This window comes from Delphinus delphis, chromosome 19, assembly GCF_949987515.2.
Source record: "Delphinus delphis chromosome 19, mDelDel1.2, whole genome shotgun sequence".
In the NCBI taxonomy this organism is placed as follows: domain Eukaryota; kingdom Metazoa; phylum Chordata; class Mammalia; order Artiodactyla; family Delphinidae; genus Delphinus; species Delphinus delphis.
Window position 1 is genome coordinate 15,678,482 of NC_082701.1, and position 18,830 is coordinate 15,697,311.

The 18,830-nt window shown below is 39.8% G+C and overlaps 1 protein-coding gene across 1 annotated transcript in view; it reads right to left on the reverse strand.

Moving 5' to 3' along the window:
* The window catches only part of TANC2 (tetratricopeptide repeat, ankyrin repeat and coiled-coil containing 2), a 352,607-nt gene extending 336,823 nt beyond the window's left edge, over positions 1-15,784 (reverse strand). The window contains exon 1 of the mRNA XM_059997849.1: positions 15,287-15,784. The gene's annotated coding sequence lies outside the window, so the exon portion shown is untranslated. The remainder of the gene's footprint in view (positions 1-15,286) is intronic.
* Between the last annotated feature and the right edge of the window lie 3,046 nt (positions 15,785-18,830).

An 18,830-nucleotide genomic window follows, 5' to 3' on the forward strand; every position in this document is an offset into this window, starting at 1 on the left:
TCAATTTCATTTCTTTTTATGGCTGAGTAATATTCCATTGTATATATGTGCCACATCTTCTTTATCCATTCATCCGATGATGGACACTTAGTAAACCCCTTAATTCCTGATTTATAATATGCCTCTTACACTGGCTGCCTATTTCTTCTTTTTAAAAATGTCACCTTCGGGCTTCCCTGGTGGCACAGTGGTTAAGAGTCCACCTGCCGATGCAGGGGACATGGGCTCGTGCCCTGGTCTGGGAAGATCCCACGTGCTGCAAAGCGGCTGGGCCCGTGAGCCATGGCCGTTGAGCCTGCGCGTCTGGAGCCTGTTCTCTGCAACGGGAGAGGCCACAACAGTGAGAGGCCCGTGTACCACAAAAAAAAAAAAAAAGTCATCTTCCCAGACTAGACTTTTGCACAAGTAAAATAATTTTTCACAGCTTCTCTGAAATAAAGTTCAAGGGAAAGTTTACAGAGAAACCACGACTCCTTTTCTCCATCCTGAAGGAGGTAGACAATTAACCTTGCCTCCTTCTGTCTCTATGCTCGGTTCCTGGGCACGCTGAAGAAGTGGAGCTGGCACTGGTTCTGTCTTCTGAAAGGAACTTCAGAGCTGCGCCTGTGTGCTGCATATGTAAATCTGGGGTATCCAAATCATACTGAGAATCACCTTATTATATTTGCCCTAATTATGTAGCCCAAATTACATACCATTAAAATAAATTTCCCTTCCTTATTTTCCTCCAAACTCCTGATTTGACTATTTGGGGCTACAACCCAAAGAAGTTGTTACCATGCCTTAATACAAAATCTCACTGTACATCAACTGCATTTAAACTTCAAAAATTATTCTTACACCTGAACACCATTGCTGTTCTCAACATACAGTCAGAAAAAAACCTCATTATAGTATGAGGAAAGCTTAAATGTTAGTATAATATGAGGAAAGCTGAAGAAAATCTACAAAAAAGTAATTAGAGCAAGAAAGTAGGTCCCATCTAAGACATCCTGAGACCAAAATAATCTGATTTCCCAGATAGTTGTCCCTTATCTTGCAAGAAAAATTACTGCTCTCACCAAGCAAAAATACCACAGGTGAATCAAAAAGATTGTGTTTAGTAAAGATTTACTATATTGACTATAAAAACCATGGAGAATATCAATCTTCCTAACATGCTTTTCTAATCGTGTTACTTCTCTTGTTTCTACATTTTAGTCTCCTGTCCCTACCGCACCCCTCAAAAAAACCTCACTTTCCCTCCACTGTATTTACTCCCTACTAAAGGTCGATGACGACCTTCATCATCATCACATCAGCAGATAATAATTATTGAAATGCTTACTATATGCTAGAAACTGGGCTAAGCACTTTAGGTGCATTAATTTAATCCAAAATCCTATGAAACGAGTCTTTTACAGGATGAGAAAACTGAGGCTTCCATGGGTCAAATAACTTGCCACAAATCATACACCTAGCAACTAAAACAAGTCAGAATGTGATCTCAAATCTGTCAAACTCCAAAACCTGTGCTTGTAATCACTTCCTCCCTGTATACTATGAGAAAATGTTTTAAAAATTTTTTAGTATGTAGCTCATTGTCTGGCATGTAAAATTCAATAAATATTTTCTGAAAGGATACGTTTAGTTTAATTATTCTGACATTCAAAGTTTCCCACTGGGAGAGAGAAGGAAATTCCCACTATTCCTTAAGACAAACCTTCTTCCCCAACCAAATTATAATCACTGGGGTCCACGGGATTTGAATCCTGGCAGTGGGGAAGGGAAGAGGAGAAGAGAACTTAGGCTTTTCTCCCAGTGTAAATAATAATTTCTCCTTGTTGTAATATCCCCACCTATACATATCTTATTATAAGCTCTTTGACGTGTTTATATAAGTAAGGTACACAAACACATTCTAATAAGTAGTTACTACAAAGAAGAAACAATGCAGCCCAAACAGGTATATGAAGTACCAGCATTTGCAAATTAAAAGGATATAAAACAAAATGGGGACTACTCCTAGGAATCTATCCAACAGAAATTAAAACATATATCCACACTCAAAGCTTGTACCTGAATGTTTACAGCAGCACTATTCATAAGAAACAAAAACCAGAAACAATCCAAATGTCCATTATTTGGTGAATGGATAAACAAAACGCAGTATGTCTATACAATAGAATAATATTCAGCAATAAAAATCAAGTACTGATACATGCGCAACACGGATTAACCTCAAAAACATTACGCTAACTGAAAAGACAAAAGCAAAAGACTGCACAGTATAAAACAAAACTACGTATTGCATGATTCCATTTATATGAATGCCCAAAGGCCAATTTATAGAAACAGAAAGCAGATCTTTCTGTTGCCTAGGGATGGGGCTGGGAATGGAGACTGAATGCAAATGGGCTCAAGAGAATTTTGGGGGGTGATGGAAAAACTGTAAAACTGGATTGTGGTGATGACTGCACAACTCTATAAATTTACCAATAATCACTGAATTATGCTGTTACAATAGCTGAATTTTGTTAAATGTAAATAATACCTCAATAAAGCTGTAAAAAAGAGAGTTGGATAAGGTGAACAAAGACAACTGTTTTTGTGGAGTCTGGTATAAATGAGATAAGAAATGGGGCGGTAGCTGGAAGGAGAAGTAAGGTTAAGAGGGAGTTCCTTTAAGATGAAAGAATTATCAATACAATGTTTTTATTCGGTTGACAGCAATCCAGAAAAGGAGAGATAGAGAAGAATTACAGGAAGAATGTCCTTGAGAAGGCAAGAAGGGGTGAGCTCTAATGGACAATTGGTGGGAATGGCCTTCAAGAGAAGAAAAGACAATTCACAATAACACTGGTATGCAGGTGGTAAGAAGATTATTTCTGTTTTCTTAGTAAAATAGAAAGCAAAGTCACAAGCTGAAAGAGAGAAATGTGGAAAATTTGGGTGCAGGGGAAGGACAGGATCATCTAAGTGAACAGGAGTATGGAAGAACTAGAATAATACAGTAGGACAGCTTGGCAGCACTAAGCAAGGAATTTAAAGTCATTTGGTACTGGCCAAGAATTTAAAGTCAACACAGTTGTTCTGTTCCAGCCACATTCAGCTACAAGTATACAGGTGTAACATAAGTAGACTTAGTTTTAACCAGGCAATAACAACCAAGGAAAAAAGGTCAAATCAAGGGGGTTGAGGTAGAGGCAGGAGAGCAATTGTAATGATGGACTACGGGAATTCAGCTAGTTTTAAAAAAAAAAAAAAAGTGAGGACATGAATGCATTGAAGAACAGCTGAAAAGGTGGTAAATTAAAAGGTCCCCGTGAGATCAAGGAATTAAGGTTGTTGGGTACTAGAAGAAATAAGCCTGAAAAAATGTAGGTGGTAATTGGAGAGTAAAATGCCAGAAATTGATATTATAGAAACTTGTAGTTTTGGGGTAATAACAAGTTCTAGGGCAGTGTCTCTCAATCCTGGCTGCACATTAAAGTCACCCTGGAAAACTGTTAAAAATATTATCCCAGGCCACACCTCAGACCAGGCAAAACAGACTCTCTGGGAGTAAGTTCTAGGCATCTGTAGTTTGTCAAAGCTTTCCAGTTAATGCAGATGCACTGAGAGTTTAAAAACATCTGCACAGGACATGCCATAGAAGTGAATGGCTGAGTGGAGGAGAGGAAGTCAAGAGACCAGAATATCAGAAGGATCATGTGCGTGAATACTGAAATCGTCAATAATTACAGCTGGAGTAGTAGGAAACTAGCAGTGAGTCCAGAAGAAGTCTAGAAGCAAATATGAAAAAGCAAAGAGAATATTTAACCCACCTCACCAGGAGGAACCACCACTTAAGAACTCTCCAGGATAAGTAAGTGCCCTCAGCGGAGAGCTAAGTTTCAGTCAGAGCAAGAAGGTAGTAATGTTTAGAGAAGAGGTTAAAGATAAAAGGGAGTTTTGCAGATGACTGACAATGAGACCCAGAAGGCACAGAGAAGCGTTTCACAATCATAAAGGGATGAAAATTGAGATCAGGCAAGAGAGATGAAGGAAAGAGAAGGTCCAGATGAAACTACTGGAGGAGAAAAAAGCCAGGAAATCTCGGAAAGCAAGCTGCCGTATTTTTTAACACTACACAAAAACAACAGAAGAAAAAGCTCAGTGAAAGAAGCAGCTTTCCTGAACCCAGCCACATTCTAAAAGATTCATTTAACTAAGTTCAAGGAAAACTGAGTCACGGAAACGTATCAAGGTCAATCCCATATAAAGTTGTTACAAGAAAAGAGAGAACATGAAGTGGAATGACATCCCTGCAGACAATGAAAGTATGCCAGAAAGACATGCCCACATAACAGATCAAAATTAAAACATGCTATTTCAGAATGAGCTAAAAGACCTTAAGAAAATGACATAACATGAAAGAATAACAAATATAAGAACTATAAAAACTCATAACTCAGGTAAGAATTAAAAATAAAAGGAAAGACACATTCCAGAAATGAAGACAAGAGTAAATAAAAACAGTCCCTTAAGAAAAATAGAAGGTAAAAAAGAGAAAAAAAATTTAAACTCAAAAATAGAGATAAAAAGGATTTGAGAAAAAGTGACAAATACTGAAGACAGGCAAAGAAGATTGAACATACAGCTGATAGGAACTCCTGAAGAAGAAAATCAAAGCAAGGAACAGAACGCAGTCAAAACAATAATTCAAAAACACTTTTATGAAATAAAAAAATATTTCAGACTACCTTTTGAAAGTGCACAATGTGTACCTGAGAATATCAACTCAGAATGACCAAAATGACTTTACTATCACTAAACATTAAAGAATAAGAAGTAAAAAAAAGGGGGGGGGGGACTGCAGTCAGTAAGGAAGAAATACAGAACTATACAGATAGGAATTAGACTCCAATAAATGAGGGATGAACTGGCAATACTGAGTTTCTCATGATATAAAAAGGATAAGGTGCATAATGAGGTTAGACCTGATAATCTCAAGGCATAAAAGGTGGCAAGACTTTTTGTGTAGAAGATAAAGAACGAGTTATTGATACTTAAAAAGAAAGGAGAATCAGACTGGCATCAGACTTACCTATTGCACAAGAAGCTTAAAGACAGTGGTATAAGGTGCCTACGCTATGTAGGAAAAAAAAGGATTATGATCCAAGAACACTATATCCAGCCAAGATACCCTTTACTGATCAAGAGAAAAGAAAGGCATCTTCACTTAAGCAAGGATTCAGAAATTATGCCACATACACTCTGAGGAAATGACTCCAAAATGTTATCAAATGTTTTTCTAGCACCTATTAAGATAGACTATTAAGATAGTCTCTTTTTTCCAGTCTCCACCACTCCCAGAGTTGTGGCTAGCAGTAGAGATGTGGCCAAACCCAATAACAATATCATATATGACCAGTCCTAGAAATGACTTCAGGAAACGTAGATCCTAAGGAATGTATATTTTGCCAACAAGCACAACAAGAAAGGCCTCAAAAAGATTCAGGCCAACATTTTCAAGACACTGAGCACCTGTACAGAGGCCAAAGAGGTGCTCATTAAGCCCAAAGTAATCAAATACAAGATCTTAAAAAGTGCCAGCCCTAAATCGGACAGGCTCACCCATAACATCCATCCCAGCTTCTAGAAGTATGCTTATTTTCATACTGTCAAGAGTACCAGGTTTAGCAACCAAACGGTGAGAGCCAAAGCCCAGGTCCCACAGAGTCCTCCCAAAGAGTCCAGAAAAAAAGGTTTTTGTCTATCAACTCTGAGGATCAAAGGATTCTACAAAACTTAGACTACTGTCTGCAGGCATCTCCTTTTGCTGTTTTATATAAATACAATACAAAGTCCCCCAACTCACCCCAAAAGAGAGAGAGAACCATACAGTTTTTAATCTCAAAATCTGTTAACATAACAAATTACGTTAATATTTAACTGTCCTTGCCTTCCTGGAATATACTGTCTTTTATATACACTGCTGGATTTATTTTGCTAATATTTTATTTAGAATGTTTGCTTGTCTACTTATGAGTAAGACTGGACTGATGTTTTTAATAGAAAAAAAATGAAAACAATCGTAGTATCCATCTGTTGGAGAACAACAGACTAAACTATGGTGTAGTATGCTATGGAATGTTATTCAGCTTTTTAATTAATTAAAGCTCCATTTACTAAACTGGAGACAGCCATGACATATTCTTAAATAAATAAAGCAAGTTACAAAAAGCCTGTGTGTGTGTGTGTGTGTGTGTGTGTGTGTGTGTATGCTTAAAGGTTTTTGAGCAAAGAGAAAGATGGTAAAAAACAAAGTGTTGGTTAATGCTGGCTAAACCAACAAGGTCAAAGTGGAGAAGGAAAGGAAAATATTATTTTTTTCTTTATTCACCCCGGTTTGGTTACTTTAGTGGTTGCAAGCGGAGAAATACTTTTGTAATTTTTTAAAAAAAGCAGAAGCGTGGGGGGGAAGGGGAGAGATACCAATTATCTACTATAATTAATGACAAATTAACATTTGTTAACAACTAATAAATGGCTACCTTTAATACATCCAAAGACAAGATAGAATTATATTATCTAAAACAAGGAGAGGAATCATTATGAAGTTCATTTACTTAAAAATACAAAACAATCCTGGGGTTTCCCTGGTAGCTCAGAAGTTAAGAATCCCCCTGTCAATGCAGGGGACACGGGTTCAAGCCCTGGTCCAGGAAGATCCCACATCCGGGGAGCAACTAAGCCCGTACACCACAACTACTGAGCCTGCTCTCTAGAGCCCGTGAGCCACAACTACTGAGCCCACGTGCCACAACTACTGAAGCCTGCACACCTAGAGCTCGTGCCCCGCAACAAGAGAAGCCACCGAAATGAGAAGCCCACGCACTGCAAGGAAGAGTAGCCCCCGCTCGCCGCAACTAGAGAAAGCCCACACGCAGCAACGAAGACCCAACGCAGCCAAAAATAAATATAAATAAATAATTTTTTTTAAAAAGGTAAAAAAAAAAAAGAATGATTAAAAATACAAAACAATCCAATCTGGAACCAAAGTCGCATATAAGTGGTCTTTCTAAAGGCATTAAGCAAGATGTCTTCAGGATGAACTAGTTTTTATCTTACAACTAGCACAAACTGATCAGTTCATGGATATTACAACGACCAAGAATAAAACTAAGATAAAGTGAGTCACGTCCATTTAAAGAAAAATAGTCGGTGGATTACTGTTCGCATGATATGTAAACAGATTAGCAGAAATGGGCAAAATGTTACAGAAATCCTTGAAGCTTGGGAAGAAAGTGAGATTTTGATAGCTTGTTATACTAAAGAAAGAGGGGCAAACTTCTTTTGATGTATAATTTTACACTGTAAATAGACAAGTCCTTTTTATTAAGTAGATCACAAAAGACAATCAACCACCACGACTGTCACAAATTTTTTAAAAAGAAAAATTACAAAAAGCTAACAACATGGCGCATGGTGGTGGGTGAGTGGGGGATAAAGGTATCAAACAGAGAACACTTCAGTTATTCACAAAAATGAGAAATGTCTGTAAAAGTAGAAAATATTCACATGATCAAACTGAAAAAAAAAATTGTCAAAGGGCTCAATGTCTCAAGAAGTGCTGAGGTTTGCTATTTTATAGAGGAAATTAAAAATTAATTTTTCGCAAGTTTGTGGTACTTAAAGGGAAATAGTGCAAAAAGAAATGCATACTAGGAGTCTGCCTAAGAGTTTATATTTTTAAGTTTACAGTTATTCAAGAACTTTTTCTCAGCTCTCATCAAATCCTTCATAAAAGAAAATTTCAAAGCACAAAATTAATGAGTAGCCGAATTACCACAGGTTTTTTTGTTTTGTTTTGTTTTAAATACCTTGCTAGGCTGAAAAGACAAAATAACAAGGAAAAGCTGGACAGACAATGCTAGTAAAACACTGTGGGGCGGAGCTATGTGAAGCACACATCAAAAAAACAGAAATCCAGGGCTTCCCTGGTGGCGCAGTGGTTTAGAGTCTGCCTGCCGATGCAGGGGACACGCGTTCGTGCTCCGGTCCAGGAAGATCCCACATGCCGCGGAGTGGCTAGGCCCGTGAGCCATGGCCGCTGAGCCTGCGTGTCGGGAGCCTGTGCTCCGCAATGGGAGAGGCCGCAACAGTGAGAGGCCCGCGTACCGCAAAAAAAAAAACAAAAACAGAAATCCAGGACACTTTCCAAAACCTAATAAAACTTACCATTCATTAAGATCTAGACATTGTCCTAAGGATTTTTCACTGGCATTATTTCATTTCATCATCATCAAAACCCTGCAAGAGAGGTTTTAGCCCCTCACACAGCTAGTAAGTGACAGAGTGATAATCTCAACCTGTTTTCATGATTCAAAAGCTCACAAATTCATGTTCTCTCTACTATACAAAGGGTCTCATGATTGTAAAATTTCAAAAGCTACTTACAACCAAACAACAGTATTGTCACATCCTACAATATAGCAACATCTGAATAATAGCTTCCAAAGGAAGTCTCTCTTCCTCTTTAAATCCCTAAAAAGGAAGAGCTAAGATTTTCTGACGCTGAAGCAGCATTTGAGTGTGCAGTAAGTCTACATCCCACGTGTCTACTAAAGCTAATTACCTTCATTCACCCTAATTCACAATCTTTGGGAGCTCTACAGGATTCCATGGAATTTGAACAGAAACAGAATTCTAGAGTACAAATACCCATCAAGCTTCCTTAGTTTTGCATTATCAAATTTCAGCAATTAGAGCTAGAAATTGTGGGACCTCACAACACAAGATTAGGAACAAAGGGCTACAAAGAGACTTCCTTCATTTAGGCAGAGGGAATTTACTGAGATGTGAGGCAGAGTCTCCTGTCTAAATGATTAAATCACAGTATCTACATACCCACTCCCATTTCCAAACTTAGTAACTAACGAATCGACTTATAAGGATAGATCCATTGGTGGGGAAAGGGAATTTCCATGGCAATAAAAAACTGGTGCCGTATCTCTTCATGTTGTTCATCTCTATGATCAGATATGTCATCTGATATAATCATATATGATAATGCAAGCATGGTGTTACAGACAAGCATGGCTACCTGGTCCAAAGACATCTGCTTGGAATAACAAAAGTTTTCCATTATTATTGCTCACATACTTTTCATTGTGAATTTTATGTCTGTAGTACTTGCTAATATTTACAAAAAGAAATATATAAGTCACTGTTTTTCTTTTCATGATACCTTTGCCATCTAAAGAAGACAGTAAAATTTATCAACATTGGCCAGTGAAACTTTAGGAAAGTGACAAACTTTAAAATATTTTTTCAACTATATTTTTCCTGGAGGTAGAGTGAATACCCAGGACACAATTCTGAACTGCAAATTTAGTTATTTAAGGAAGAATATGATATGTCTACCTTCAACTGAAAGATTACAGTAGTTAAAAGGTAACTACTTACACATAGTAGTCAATAAATATTTAAGTGAAGGATTTAATATATTAATATACTGCATAAAACTCCAATTTTTCCAACATAACAAATCTAACTCAACTCATATACCTTAAACATAACGTGTCTGTACAATAAACTAATATACAAAAATCAATGTTTTTTTCATACGACCTTTTCTATACAAAATAAGTATATGAGAGACTAAAACCGGAGCAAACAAAGAAAAATGTTCTCTTACATGCTGTGCTCCAAAATCTCTCCACTTGGGATACCTCTTCTGAGAAAAAAAAGTAGAATCGAATAATGTATTTTGGCAGAAACTTCTTCAGGTAGACATAATATGGGTGTCATAAGGAGGCATAAGATGAGCCTGTCAGATAAATCATTACTAAGGCAATTAGATTTTTTTAAAACATACCAACAACATTATTCACTATAACGCAACTACTTGGTTTAAATAACTGACACCAGAATCTCTCAAGTTCCGATCAAAAGAAAGGCATTTGAGAAGTAAGATATACCATTCACTGAATAAAGGCAGAAGTTAATATTATGGGGAAGGAAAGGGTAAAGAAAGGGTGTGATTACGACTAACACCAACTTAATTCTTTTGCCTCTTAAACTTAGTCATGTTTACCCTTAACTACTCAAGAACAAACAGAAGTTGAACATAACAAGATACTGTTGTAATGTGTGGCCCATAAAAAAGCAACTTACCTGATACTTATAACATCCACAAACATAGCTTTCAAATGATTTATAAACATTCTGTAAATAAAATAATTTGACCTAATAAAAGAAATTTGTTTCCCGAAAAAAATTATGGTATTACAATTATTTACTTAGAGCTTTCTAGAATATGAAAGATCCCTACCAGAAACTTTTTTCACTGATTGCATCCTCAACCTGCTTTAGCCTCCTAAAACCCAGGCCCAAACAGCTTGTTCTCCATCTAATATTATCTCTTTTTAAAATTTATTTATTTATTTATTTTTGGCTGCGTTGGGTCTACGTTGCCGCACATGGGCTTTCTCTAGTTGCGAAGAGCAGGGGCTACTCTTTGTTGTGGTGTGCTGGCTTCTCACTGCAGTGGCTTCTCCTGTTGCGGAGTACGGGCTCTAGGCTCATGGGCTCAGTAGTTCTGGCACACGAGCTCAGTAGTTGTGGCTCTCGGGCTCTTGAGCACAGGCTCAGTAGTTGTGGTGCACGGTCTCAGTTGCTCCGTGGCATGTGGGATCTTCCCGGACCAGGGCTCGAACCCATGTCCCCTGCATTGGCAGGCAGACTCTTAAACACTGCACCACCAGGGAAGCCCCATCTAATATTATCTTGAATCGTAAATACTCAAGGTAAAAATATCCTCTAAAAGAAAGAAAAAGGACATTGGGTGGGGAAATATAGCTGTAAGTCTTTAAGCTCTTCTTGTAACCTATTTCTCTCCACAGACTTTTAGAGATTCATCAAGGTCGTGATGTAGTCTCTCAATCACCATACAGACATCTCCTTGACTCATTTTTTTTTAAATTGTAAACAATCTTCATCTAATACAAGTTATTACAAAAGATGCTATTCAAATAAACCAAGTGGTAGTTTTCATGGTATTATAACAAAGACTAAACTATTTATTTACACAGTGCCTTCTCTCCAAATGACAATAGTATTTGATGACTACAGGCACTCAACAGATACAATGCCGAGAAAAAAAAATCCAAATAATTAAACTAACTTCCAAACTATTTTATAACATTTGTTACCTCGATCAGACTCGTACTAGAAAAGTAAACAACCATCTGCAACCGCTTGTTCTAGCTCCTTGAAATAAAATCTGGGTACCATCAGGAAAAATATTACAGCTAACATTGGTGATCATGTGTAAGTACAATCCAACATAATTCAACTAGTGTGCCCAATCCGTACATCTCAGAGATTCAATTTTAATTCTGTTGTAAGAGGAAGTAATACGACAAGGAGAGAATTTTGATGCATTCCTTTAATCATACTTATTCTTTCTTATATCTAATTAGCATCAACTACCTTACAATTCCCCTTTGGGAACTACTGGTTTAGTATACTCTTTTCTAGGCCTACTTCCTTCTCCATTCAAAACAATGCACACAGTCATTCAGAAAATACTAAAAGAACAAAGGCCTTTATGAGGAAGGGCGGGGGAAGCTAGAGAGCTAGCATGAGACAGTCAAGAATCAATGACAGAAGAGGGAAATAAATCTACTACCGTTTAACCATGTTAGTAAAACTTTATGATAAAGATGCAAACAACAAATTAGGTTTTATAAGTATGCTAAAATGAACCATCAATCAATATAAATACAGAGCACGATCTGAGTCTGTGATGGTTTATTAAATAAACTAAAATATATAAACATACAAGAATAAGTCTTAGCCATAATCAGTAAATTGCCTTATCAACCAATGTATATAAAAATGAAGGAAGTGTTTGATTACATGACATATGTGATTCACAGAATGGCACAAAGTTGGATTAAGAGAAGAAAATAATTGTTAAGTACAGGAGGAGATATTCCATTTCTTAAACTGGGTAGAAGGTATATAAGTGTTGGCTGCATTACTAGTCTTCTACACTTTACACATTTTTATAAATATTATTTCAGATGTAGTCGACATCTGTAAAACAATGTTTAAGTGCAAGAAAAATCTGAGCAAATATTTGTTGGAAAAAAGAGGTAAAAAGTACATATACATCTAATCAGTTTTTGCTAATTATTTTTTTAAATAAATAGAGATCATAGGGACTTCCCTGGCGGTCCAGTGGTTAAGACTCTGCGCTTCCACCACAATGAAGAGTAGCCCCCACTGGCTGCAACTAGGGAGAGCCAGTGCACAACAACGAAGACCCAACGCAGCCAAAGATAAATTAATTAAATAAGTTTTTTAAAAAAGTTTACTAGGAGGTTAGAATTTAAGAAAAAAGACTGCACTTCCACTGCAGGGGGCACAGGTGTGGCCAGTAAATAATTAATTAAAATTTTTAAAATAGAGATCGTAAAAACGTAAGTAGGTAGGAAAATAAGTTTCCTGTAGAAAACAATTTCTATAGCTCTACACAGAGATCTATATACTATTTCTTTAAAAGCACCACTAAACCTTTCCTGCACACTACGTGTACACACATATACACACAGACATACACACCAAATTACTTTAAAGTAAAACTTTCTACCTCCAAAGATCCCCCCAAAACCAACCTCCATCACAAATATTACCTTAACCCCATAAAAAATACTGATACTCCTCTACTCATAATCCCAGAAATAAATTACAAAAATAAATTCCTAAAGAGAAATGTTCATACTGTAAGTAACTGTATTTTTGGTGTATGTGTAGGCTTAGCATTTATGAGTCTTACTACCTACTTGGGCGTATCCACATCTACAGTATTTGCTTTTTTATGATGGGCACCTGCATTTTAATGATGTGTGTCAATACTAATTTGATTGAGGGCAATATAGTATATTTATGAAGAGCACAGAGTGTGGAGCCAGAGTTCCTGAATTGGAACTCAGCTCTTCCACTTGCTAACTAACTAATCTATTTCACATCTCAGTGTTTCAGTTTCTCATCTGTAAAATGGAAATAACAGTACATACCTCGTAGGGTGTTGGAACTGAATAAAACCTGTGTAACGGGACTGGCACGAAGTAGGTGCTATGTAAGGGTGAGCCATTACTACTAGCACTACTAGTAGTACCATCTTCCCAAACATACTGAAAACATTCTTAGCAATTCGAATTACTGGCTAAAATCAGATACTATTAAAAATAGACATTAAACCTGAAGCCTGACTGACAGTAAGTTTAAAGCCCTGCAACTCTGAATAGGTGATTATAAATCTACATAACCACTCTATCAAGAACAATCTGGGGAGAGCGGCTTTCCAAAGTGCAACTATCAATTTCTTCCCTTACACAAGGGGGCAGTGATAACAAGAAAAGAACTGGGCTCTGTGACACCTCCTCCTACAGACAGTAGGGGGTGGCAGTACATATGGCTTACAGTCAGAACAAAACAGGAAGACCCAACAGAATTGCTCTTTATTCTCCTCAGGCCCTCTCCTCTATGTTTTAGGCCCAACACAGCCTCAAGGTGAGAGACATATCAACAGAAAAGACTAAAACCCAAAATTAATCACCAAAGAAAATCCAGTTTTGCCTTTGAAGCAAATAATCCCTCAATGGCTAAATCTGGATCCAGGAGGAAGCCAATCAGTATGAATTTTAATTATCTGGCAAATTACTTACTGTTCTTCTTATAAGAACAACATTCAGGCAAGTAACTCCGTTTCTCTGCAAGAATTGTAACATAAGACACTAAAATCTCATCAATAATTAACTATACCCTAATGAACACATGCCGATATTTCTGCTTGTTTCATACTATACAGACATACACTCACTGAATGTATATAAGTTATATTAAATAGCTCATGGAGCTGTCTTTTGTTACTTCTGAAATTCCAGCTATGTTCTGACAATCCTCTCAAAACACAGATGTTCTTCTTAAATGGAAGTCACAATGTTTTGCAGCATGTGGGTAATGATATATATATATATATACACACACACACACACACACACAGAGAGAGAAAGAGAGAGAGAATGAGAATATTTAATATTTCATTTCTGTGCTCACATTCCTGAGATGATCTACCTGGGAAATGCTGCAAGAAGCGTTCCACTGACAGTATCCATGTTGTTGCTTTTTATGCCACCTTTATTGTATTCAATTTTTTTCCTATTTTGCCACCCCAACATCAAGAATATTTCACTACTGTCATTCACCATAATTAGCCACTGCAACAGCTTTTGGCTTCAAACCCTCAAAATGCCTGAAAATTTATCCCTTTTGTTCACCATATTGTTTTGTTTTCCTCATTCCAGAAATTTTCACCTGTATAAAACTGAAGAAAGGGGCACCTATGAAAAAAGGTCCCTTTGCCTAATGATCTTGAACTCAGAATTATGGTCAAGATGTGGGGTGGGTTTTTTGTGTGGTTTTTTTTTTGGTTTGTTTTTTTCCTTTTCCTGGAGAGGAGCAGAGAAGACAGTGCAAGACACCCAAAACACCAAATCTTCTTCCTAATATTAATTACCATTGTTTATGTTTGGTGAAAACCATTTTAAACATTCCACACCTGGAACACAACACAGGATACAATTATATCAGTGCTCTACACGCTGACGGCAAACCCTGGAATTATTTAGCCCTATTTTTTCTTTCCCATCTCACAACCAGACACAATTTGCTTGTTTCTTTCACGTGGGCACTATCTCTATCTCAAAAAATAGCGTATCATAGCTCCTCTCGATTCCCTGTGTTAAAATATCTAGCCATGAGCCTTATTAATCTCTTCTCAGACTACGCCTCCTTTCCCAGAGAAATTAATAATATCACTAATAACACTTCTACCGTGAATTTCAACGCCACACAGGCCAACCCACCCTGTGCCTTACCTGGCACATTTCACAACTACTTTCATGCTGCATTCAGGGGGCACATTTTACAACTCGTTCTGCACCACATTCCCTGCCACGTTCAGCAATCTGCCTCGCATCTCCTCCGGGGTCCCCGTCATCCGGAGACTCTCTCGGTACCAAATTCCATGACACCTTCGGTGACACCGAAGTGGCCGATCCCGGACCCATCCGAAGCCACCCCGAGTGCCACATTTGGAGCCAACCTTCCCCACGCCCTGGACACCGGAGGCACTCCACTGCCCATTTCGCTGCCTCCCCGCTCGCCCCCGCCCCTCTCCCTGGAGCCCAGGCGTCGGAGGCGAACGCCGCTGTCACTGAAGCAACCTTCCCTTCCCGGGCTCCCTCACCTGCCGCTCTGAGAGGGGTTCGCTGCACCTCGGGGTCAAGCCCGCGTCCCCGGGGTCTCCTGTGAGAACCGCGCCGCCCGCCGGCGCCGCCCGCGATCCCAGAGCACCTCGCTGCGCTCCGACGCCCGCTGTGGGTCTGCGTCCGGGAAAGGCGCGGCCCGGCGGCTAGCGCAGCCCTCGGCGGTCCTCCTGTCAGCGGCGGCGCGGGTGCAGGCTCTCGCCCAGCGCGGCGGCGGCGGCGGCGGCGGGCAACTTGCTCCGCCTCGCACGCTGCACAGCCAGGAGGTGAGCGCGAGGGGGATGGGAACGGGGGCGGGGCCGCCCGAAGGAGGCACGGAGGGCGGCGGCTGGAGGGCAGCGCTGGCGGCCCCGGGCCCGGCACTCGGAGCGCTCGTAGCTTCACCCGCCGGGCGGGCGGCTCGCACGAGGCAGCTGTGCAAGCGGGCCCCGCCGGAGCAGCGTACCCAGCAACCCGCGCCCGGCCGGCCGCTCGCTAGCGCCGCCGCCGCGCCGGGGGCGTCGCACCCTCAGAGGCCGCCCGCAGCCCCGCCCCCTCCGGGCCGGGGTGGGGAGGAGCGCGAGCGCGGAGGGAGAGCGCGTGCGTGGGAGCGCGTGCGTGGTGGAGCGCGCGCCCCCGCCCCCTCCACCGTTTGGGGGTGGGGAGTGGCGGGGAGAGAGAGAGAAGACCGAACCGTTTTCTCCGCGAAGAGGTTTGGCCCTGGCTCTGCCTCTCTGTGAGGTCTGGGCATTTCTCTTTCCTCAAGGGGCTTTGACTGGTGGGGTCGTGGGCATTCAGTGGGGAAGAGGGGAGGGGAGCTCAATAGCAGACAAGGCCCTGGATGATTCGGCTCCGCCCCCAGGGTGATGTCACTCTCGAGGTGCTGCTGCTGTCACGTGCGCCCACTTCTGGGCCTGTCCTGATGCTTTGATGGCCAGAACGTTCCTCTAGATTTTCCCCACTTAAGTCACCTCATACACATATCACTCCTAGAAGTCGTTGAACCCTACAAATGTCAGTTATTCTTTCCCTGATGCTCAATTGTAATCTGTAGACTGCTTCAAAATGCCATAGTTGGCTGGTGTAGGAAACAATGAAGTGCAAAACCAGGAATGGGGGGATAGTGGGGAGGGGAGAGAGAGAAGGGAGAGCTATTATCTAGAATCATTGCTGAAATTCACCAACCACAGCTTGAGTGCCTGAGGTGAAGTTGTGACGCTGCTTCTGTTGCTGCCAGGTTGGACAAGAAGTAATGTGATTTTAAGGGCTAGTTGTTAAGGCACGGAAAGCCACCACAGCAAAGCCTCCTTGAAGGTCATATTTCCCTCACTTTCCTCCACCTAGATCTTCTTCCCCTTTACTCTTCCTTTCCCTTGCATCGTAGAACAACAAGTCAACTGTGGAAGATATCGGCACATAAATTTGTTCGTGTGCTTTAAGATGATGCAAAGCAATCACTTACCTATTCTGCCTGGTTAGCCTTTCTTCCGTAAACTGAGATGACCTTTCGTGGTCATCCGTTCCTTAATGAGACACCATGATTGGAAATAGATACACCAGATTACTTCAGTCAAGCAACCTGTGTCTGTGGTGTTTCTAAGATGGAGAGATTTGATAACAGTCCTTTAATCTGCTGCATCCAGGATTTTCTTTGTGTTTTTTTCAAAATTAGTATTAATTTCAGAATAATGCAGGAAATTGAATATGAAGCCATTTTGCAACAGCTAGTCTCTACAGTGAATTCTTGAAAAGTCAGAGCTAGAGCAGCTTTGAATACTACAGCTAAAATGGCAAGATGAAGGATTGGTCTATGGAATCTTTTGGTGATAACTCCAAAAAGTTAGATCACTCCAACTAAAACCTATTTATCTATGGTGATAGAGTCAGAGTAGTGATTACTTTGGAGGAATTGAATGAGTGGGGGGGGCAGGAGGGAGCCTTCTGGGTTGCTGGAAATGCTCAATACCTAGATCTTGTTAATGATTACAAGGGTTAACATATGTGCAAAACAATTGGTGTGCTTTACTCTATCTCAATTTTTAGAGATTTTTAAAAATTGTATACACAAAAGAGGCATTACAGCGTCATCAAGATGGGAGTCTGGAAACCTAGATTTGAATGTCAGTGTCACCCACCACTTACCAGCCTATGAGACCTTGAGCAGGTCTGAGCCTTCTTTTTCTTTATCTAATATGGGTGATGTTACCTCACAGGATGGTTGTGAAGATTAAGTGAAATTATATTTGAGAAGTACTTATCACAGAGCCTGGTATATAATAAACGCTCAGGAAACATTAGCTATTGTTATGCTATTCTTGTTGCACTCAAATTTACCTTATTTAATTCTCTTTTGGTCTTTTTATTTATTTTAAAGATTACTTGGATTCTGAGCCTTTGCCTGTGAGTTTCACTGAGCTAATATTCCTTTCCCTAAGAAATAACAAAAGGCGGTTGGGGTGTAATGTATTGGTTTTCAAACTGGTTCAGGTGGTGATACTTAGAAATTATGGTGCTCATTGTGGAACACCATGAAATATTGTTAGATTGAATTCTGCCATATGGACTTGACACAATTTTACTAGCACTAAATCTGGCTACATTATGTTTATGCAGATCTCCCACATATTAAAAAAATGTATTTTTAAGAAATAATACATCTGCGTTTTTCCTCTAAAATTTGTTTGCAACTTTTCACTAGAAAGTACCAAAAGTTTAATAACAATTCACAAAATGAAAACCTTTAAATCCCTTCTTCCTGGAAATGGGAAAAATACTGTAACTGTTCAGTCTTAGCAGCAGAGCTCTTTATTGTATTTTCCCACAGTAAACTCTAATAGCTGTGACCCACAGGGTCTCTTGCTCTGATGAAGTGAGTAACTCTGACTCACTATCCTCATCATACTTCCAAAGATCCGTCTCCATTTCTTTCAGCCGACCTTTCCAAGATCCCATGTTCACACTGAGCAGTGCCAGTGCCCACTGGAATGAACTTATTGCTTCTCTGTTTCAATCATCTAACATGATGCTACTCAGCCAGTTCTCTTCCACATAGTTCTGCTGTTAAGTCTTGCTATTTGCTGCCACACTCTTAACTTTGTGGAGGAAACAGTCTGTCCCTGACAGAGGTAAGGGTGGGGTACGGTAGGGATGGAAAGCAACAATGTAGAGAGAAGCCACCTCTGTTCTCAACTCCTCACCCTGATTTCCTTTTCGGTCACTAATACCTGAAATCCTGAGAATGCTTTTTTTTTTTTTTTTAACCTACTAAAACTCCATTCTAGTCAAGATGATAATTTAGTCTATAACTTAAACTTGGAAACATAATTTATGCCATGTAAGAGGAAGCTGTAAGTAATTGTCCATAAAGTGGCCCAACCATACTCTATACCTCCCAACTTTTCAGTGCCATCTATACCATTCAAAATTACCTTCCTTGCTTTGTCAACTCTGCACAATCACTCACCTCTGCATATGGCATATGTCTTCCCTGGCACCTCCAAGTCTCTTAAGTAAAGCATCAGGGCCACCTCTCTCTCCCTACTGAAT